Source organism: Aegilops tauschii, chromosome 3 (assembly GCF_002575655.3).
Source record: "Aegilops tauschii subsp. strangulata cultivar AL8/78 chromosome 3, Aet v6.0, whole genome shotgun sequence".
NCBI classification, from domain to species: domain Eukaryota; kingdom Viridiplantae; phylum Streptophyta; class Magnoliopsida; order Poales; family Poaceae; genus Aegilops; species Aegilops tauschii.
Genome location: NC_053037.3, coordinates 14825250 through 14832740, shown reverse-complemented (window position 1 = coordinate 14832740; position 7491 = coordinate 14825250). Strand labels below are relative to the sequence as shown.

General features: G+C 48.2%; 1 pseudogene; it reads right to left on the bottom strand.

The window, feature by feature from the left end:
- Positions 1-652: 652 nt before the first annotated feature.
- LOC141042610 (uncharacterized) lies at positions 653-6892 on the bottom strand (annotated as a pseudogene).
- Between the last annotated feature and the right edge of the window lie 599 nt (positions 6893-7491).

The window sequence follows — 7491 nt, the reverse complement described above, 5'->3', positions numbered from 1 at the left end:
TCGTACCGTAACGCATGATCCCGTGGCTAACTCCTTAGTCACATTGAGCTCATTATGATGATGCATTACCGAGTGGGCCCTGAGATACCTCTCCGTCATACGGAATGACAAATCCCAGTCTCGATTCGTGCCAACCCAACAGACACTTTCGGAGATACCTGTAGTGCACCTTTATAGCCATCCAGTTACGTTGTGACGTTTGGTACACCCAAAGCATTCCTACGGTATCCGGGAGTTTCACAATCTCATGGTCTAAGGAAATGATACTTGACATTAGAAAAGCTCTAGAAAACGAACTACACGATCTTGTGCTATGCTTAGGATTGGGTCTTGTCCATCACATCATTCTCCTAATGATGTGATCCCGTTATCAATGACATCCAATGTCCATGGTCAGGAAACCATAACCATCTATTGATCAACGAGCTAGTCAACTAGAGGCTTACTAGGGACATGTTGTGGTCTATGTATTCACACATGTATTACGGTTTCCAGTTAATACAATTATAGCATGAACAACAGACAATTATCATGAACAAGGAAATACAATAATAACCATTTTATTATTGCCTCTAGGGCATATTTCCAACAAATTATACATAAACATAAAGACATCAGTACCTTTTGATTGACAGATTGATGATATCCCATCTTACAATATAACTTTGCGATCGTCTTTTTGGAAGAGATTGATGACATCCTCATCCTTTACTTGATTGAAGAATCCTCTTTCAACAAATGTAACCAAACAATTATTCAAGTAATCGTCACCCATTTTGCTCCTTAGCTTATTCTTCAGATAGTTCATTGAAGAGAACACCCTTTCAACACTAGCAGTAGCTACTGGCAGAATTAATACCAACTTAAGAAGCTTGTAAACAATATAGTATTGTTCATGCTTGTTTTTCTCGACAAGCATAACTGAAAGCTCACACAGATTCTTCAAGTTTTGAAACCTTTCATCTCTACGCACATGAGTAACATACATGTTTAGTTGACATGGAAGTCTTGCCAGTTCATCACTTGTGAAATCATTAGCATAAAACTTTGTAGCAAGCCTAACCACTTTCTCTTGATCATAAGCAGCAAATAGACGAAGTGGACAAAATGCTGCCATGCAAGAAAGTAGATCTATGTTTACCTCATCAATTCTGCCATTCAACTCACTAATTTCCTTATCAATGACACTCACATACATATCAACTTTGAAGCGATGGTAATTTGTTGCACATTAAAGAAAGCCCTTCTAGGCCGGCCAGCGGGAAAGTAAGGACCCTCCATATCAACAATTTTTATCTTATGCTTTGTACAAAAAGATGTGACCTTTTTGAGAAAATCATCCCATCCAGGATCAGTCCTCAAACCCTCCAAGTGATACTTTGTGATATCAACAAGCTCAATAGCATGAACAATATCTTGGTCTTGCTTTTGCAAAGCTCTACTCAACTCATCTGTGTACCCAAATATTTCTTGCATCAAGTGTGCCATGAAAACAAACTCAAATGATCGAAATGGTGTCAATATGGTTAGAGCCGCTTGCGCCTCCGCACCATGGTACTCTTTTCCAATCTTGATGAGGACTCTTTGTATTGCACCATACATAGAGATGACATGGTTCACGGTTTTGAAGTGAGAGCCCCAACATGTATCACATGGCCTTCCCAAACCCATTTCCTGATTCAGCCCACTCCCCGTTTCCACTTCTTCCAATTCCAATGCATCAATGAGTTCCTCAGCCTGAGCTATACGAAGCATTCTCATCTTTTTACAAGACATGTGTGACGCCCCCGATTTGACCGTACACTAATCATGCACGCAAATGTGTACGATCAAGATCAGGGACTCACGGGAAGATATCACAACACAACTCTAAAACATAAATAAGTCATACAAGCATTATAATACAAGCCAGAGGGCTCGAATACAAGTGCTCGATCATAGAAGAGTCAGCGGAAGCAACAATATCTGAGTACAGACATAAGTTAAACAAGTTTGCCTTAAGAAGGCTAGCACAAAAGTAGCAATGATCGAAAAGGCAAGGCCTCCTGCCTGGGACCCTCCTAACTACTCCTGGTCGTCGTCAGCGGCCTGCATGTAGTAGTAGGCACCTCCAGTGTCGTAGGTGTCGTCGTCGACGGTGGCGTCTGGCTCCTGGACTCCAACATCTGGTTGCGACAACCAGATAGAAAGGAAAGGGGGAAAAGAGGGAGAGAAGCAACCGTGAGTACTCATCCAAAGTACTCGCAAGCAAGGAGCTATACTACATATGCATGGGTATATGTGTAAAGGGGCATATCAGTGGACTGAACTGCAGAATGCCAGAATAAAAGGGGGATAGCTAGTCCTGTCGAAGACTACGCTTCTGGCCATCTCCATCTTGCAGCATATAGAAGAGAGTAGATTGAAGTCCTCCAAGTAGCATCGCATAGCATAATCCTACCCGGCGATCCCCTCCTCGTCGCCCTGTTAGAGAGCGATCACCGGGTTGTATCTGGCACTTGGAAGGGTGTATTTTATTCAGTGTCCAGTTCTAGTTGTCATAAGGTCAAGGTACAACTCCGGGTCGTCCTTTTACCGAGGGACACGGCTATTCGAATAGATAAACTTCCCTGCAGGGGTGCACCACATAACCCAACACGCTCGATCCCATTTGGCCGGACACACTTTTCTGGGTCATGCCCGGCCTCGTAAGATCAACACGTCGCAACCCCACCTAGGCTCAACAGAGAGGTCAGCACGCCGGTCTAAACCTATGCGCGCAGGGGTCTGGGCCCATCGCCCTATGCACACCTGCACGTTGCGTACGCGGCCGGAAGCAGACCTAGCCCCCTTAATACAAGCGCGAGCTTACGGTCCAATGCGGCGCGCGCCACTCAGTTGCTGACGTCAAAAGAGCTTCGGCTGATACCACGACGTCGGGATACCCATAACTACTCCCACGTAGATGGTTAGTGCGTATAGACCAAATGGCCAGACTCAGATCAAATACCAAGATCTCGTTGAGCGTGTTAAGTAACCGCGAACGCCGACCAGGGCCAGGCCCTCCTCTCACCTAGGCGGTCTCAACCTGCCCTGTCGCTCCGCCACAAAGATCCACTCGCGGGTACTCCTACGAGCCGACCCGACTTTAGTCATCACATGTGTCATGTATATAGTATATAAGTATATACCCGTGATCACCGCCCAGGTGATCACGGCCTGATAGTATAGCACAGCAGACGGACAAGAATGTAGGGCCACTAATGGAAAACTAGCATCCTATACTAAGCATGTAGGATTGCAGGTAAAGGTAACAACAGTAGTAGCAAGGATAGGCTATGCATCAGGATAGGATATCGGAAAGCAGTAACATGCTACACTACTCTAATGCAAGCAGTATAGAGAAGAATAGGCGATATCTGGTGATCAAGGGGGGGGCTTGCCTGGTTGCTCTGGCAAGTAGGAGGGGTCGTCAACTCCGTAGTCGAACTGGGCAGCAGCAGTGTCGGTCTCGTAGTCTACCGGAGAGAAGAGGGGGAAGAAACAGTAAATACAATGCAAACATAAGCATGACGATGCGTGACATGACAATGAGTAGTGCGAGGTGTGTCCTAACGCGACAGTAGGTGGTACCGGCGAAGGGGGGGAACATCCGGGAAAATATTTCCGCTGTTTCGTGTTTCGGATAGACGGACCGGAGGGGGAAAGTTGCGAGTTCGATAGGTTAGGGAGGTGTGGTGGACGAACGGACTGCGTATCCGGATTCGTCTCGTCGTTCTGAGCAACTTTCATGTAGAAAACATTTTCATCCGAGTTACGGTTTAAAAGATATGAATTTTCAAAGATTATTTAAATTTCTGGAATTATTTGAATTTAGAAAAAATGAATTATGACGTCAGCATGAGGTAAGGCTGACGTCAGCAGGTCAACAGGTCGGCTGACCAGTCAAACCAGACAGGTGGGTCCTACCTGTCATAGACAGTGGACTAACAGAAGATTAAATTAACTAAAATTAGATTAATTAACTACTGGACCCCACCTGTCATAGTCTAATTATCTAAACTAATTAGTTTTAATTATTAAAATGTTTTAATTATTGGATTAAGTGGTGGGGCCCGCACGTCAGTGGCTGGGGCCTGCCCAGTCAGCCCAGTTGACCAGGTCAACTGGTCAACAGGTCAACAGGGGGCCAGAGGGCCCACTGGCAGTGACCCAGGGGGTGGCCCCAGGTGTGCCAGCTCAGCGCGGCCGGCGGCTCAATGCCGGCGACGCCAAACGCGGCGGCGCGGCTCGGATCTCGCCGGAAAACGCGTACAGGGCTCGGGGGGGAGCGGGGCTAGTCTCATTCGAACGAGCTCGCAGTGCCGCATCCAGTGGTGGCCGTAGCATCGCCGGACTTGGCCGGAATCGGCGCCGGCGAGCGGCGGAGGTGGCGGCGTGCACGGGTGCTCGACGAAAACGGAGCTACGGCGTGCTATCGAGCAAACGGAGAGGCTGGGGAGTATCTACGCGTTGTGGGGAGTGCAACGGGCTTGAGCCCGTGACCAAAAGGTCACCGGAGCCTTGCCGGCAGCGAGCTCCGCGGCGATGCGTTCAGACGCAAGCAGAGCGGCGGCTACGAGAGCTCAAGAGGCCGGGAGAGCGAGGGGAGAGGATGAGGGGCTCACCGCGCGGTGCAAGAAAGGCCCGTGGGAGGCTTAGTAGCAGCAGCAGTCGCCGGAGTCGAAGAAGACGGCGGCGACCCGAGGAAGGCGACGGCGTTGGGGGTGATGTAGGGGGGTCCCGGCTCGAGCAGGTGGTCGGGGAGGACGGGCTCGACGCGGCGGAGCTCGTGGACACGTCGAGGTCGCGAGGAAAGCACGGTGGTCGCGTGAACGACGGAGAACGGCGGCGACCGCGTCGGTCTCCTCTCCAGAACGAAGGAGAGGGAGAGGGGAGAGGTGGATCTGGGGGAGGGGAGGCGCAGAGGCGAGCGAGAGGGGCAAGTGGGAGGGATGGGCGGAGGCCGAGGCATCGGGGCGGCCTTATCCTCCCCCGTCGCCGGCGAGGGGGTGCGGCGGGGACCTGCCCCTGTTCCGACCCCGGTCGGGGGAACAGGGAAGGGGAGGGCACGGTCGAGCGAGGTGGGCCAGGCCGGCCGGGCCTGGGGTCGGCCCAGTTGGGCCAGGGTCCAGTGGGGGGGGGTTTCTCTTCTTCTCTTTTTTTGTTTGTTTCTCCCCTGTTGCATTTTCTTTTCTTTTTATTTATTTTCTTTTCTGTTTTAATTCATTTAAAAGCATTTAGGCATTTTCTAAAAACATGTTCTCTCCACAATAATTATGAGTGCAATATCTGGCACCCACCGAACATTTTTGTTTAAACTTTTGAAAACTTTTATTATTGACATTAATTTGAATTTAAATTTTGAAACGGTTTCGAATCATCGCGAGGTTAACAACAGTAACCGTGGTGATGTGGCATCATTAGCGTGGGATTACTGTAGCTTAATTATCCGGGCGTCACAATATGCCAAGAGCATTTAACAAGTGTGCAAGTTGTTGAAAGAACCAAGTACAATCACTACTCTCTTTTGCAACAGCAACAAGAGTTAACTGTAGTTGATGGGCAAAACAATGAACATAATAGGCAGAAGGAGACTCATCCATAATCAGTTTTTTAGGCCATTAGCATTACCTTTCATGTTGCTAGCTCCATCATATCCTTGCCCACGAACCATTGCAAAGGTCAAATTGTACTTCATAAGCATTTGCTCAATTGCAGCTTCAAGTGTCAAAGAGGTAGTATCTTGAACATGAGCAAGACCCAGAAATCTTACAACAGCCCTTCCTTTCTTATCAACATAACGGAAGCAAACTGCTAACTGTTCATTCTGATACACATCACTAGACTCATCTGCAAATATTGCAAAGTGGCCACCATCAAGTTCTTCAATGACTAATTTTGTAGTCTCCTGTGCACAACATTTTATTAGCTCATGCTGTATATCATGGTGAGTCATCTTGCAGTTCTGTGGAGCATTTTTTAGAACAACCCTATCAACCTCTTCAAAATTTCCAGCTAGCCAATTTAAAAGCTCAAGAAAAATTCCTTTATTTAGTGAGTTTTCACTTTCGTCATGTCCTCTAAATGCTAAGCCTTGGTGCAATTGAAATCTCAAACATTTGAGTGTCCATGTCAAAGGCTGCTTATACACAGCCTTATATTGTGAGGTGTTTGAAGCAAAAGACTCCCTAGTTGATGCTTGTGGTGTAGTGAACATATCATACTTCTCTTGAGCTTCAGCATGAGCACTACTAACCTCACCTTCATGTTTCTTCAATCTCGATTTCATGTTCCAGTTCCTAAATCCATTCTTCACAAATGCATCTCCACCGGGATATTTTGTCTTATCCTTGAACAAATAGCAAACAAAGCAGAAAGCACTATGTTTTGTCACACTATAGTTAATCCATGGAAATTCTTTAAACCAACCACGGCAAAAGCGATGGTCAACTCCACTTTTATTTGTATACTCAAAGTTATGATTCTTTGGTTGACATGGCTTCATCTCAATATACCTTCTTCTTACTCTATCTTGGTCATTGACATCATACATTGAGATGGGAATCCGCTTCCCAGGATCAGGTTCGAGTGCCTCCAAATCTGCTTCCATTGGTTCATCATCTGCATCACTTGTTTCAGCATCTTTTACAATTGGGGTTGGGGTTGCTTCTCTGCTCTCCGGTTCACGTTCCGCATTCGGTGCTTGCACTAACGCCAATTGCAAATTGCTCTCAAGCTAAACATGAGAGGTACCCGATGCAGCTGCACTCTGATTCGGTGTAGACGTTTCATCAATCTTCTTTGCTTTTGAAGCTTTTTCCCACAATGCAAAAATCCTACTGTCACCACCAGTCCCATTCTTCTTTTTCATCTACATTACAACAAAACAAGGAAGAAATTAGCATCTACAAATTAAATCAACTACTTGCAATAATTAGGTAAGCAAAATCGAATCAACTAAAAAACTGAAACTCTGTTTTCTTTAGGACTGTACCTGAACGCAGGGGAGGAGAAACTACTGCAGGGGGGGGGGACACCGATGAACAGATGAAGAGCGGAAGAGGGGGGGGCGACGGGGCTGGGGTGGCCGAGCGGGGCGGCCGCAGTAGTGGGCGGATGGCGTCCGGCGAGCGCCGGGGTGGGGCGGCGATGCAGTCCGGTCGGCGCAGCCCCCTGCCCCCGGTCGACCCTGGTGAAGAGTAGAGGGGCTTGGCGGCCGGTGAGCACTGGCGGCGCTGAGGGCGGGGCGGGGTGGCGGCTAGGGATGGGAAGTGGGGATTGGGGAACGAGGCAACGAGCGAGTCAGCGAGAGAAGGGAGCGAGCGGTGGGCGCGTGCGGACGTGAGGTGCCTCAGCGCCGCCAGTGATCACGGCTATGGTGACGGAGAATCTGACCTTCCTGGATGAGCAGCAGGGGTTGTACCGGTCTATGGTAGTGCCCCCGACATCCGCCGCGAACAATGGCGGATG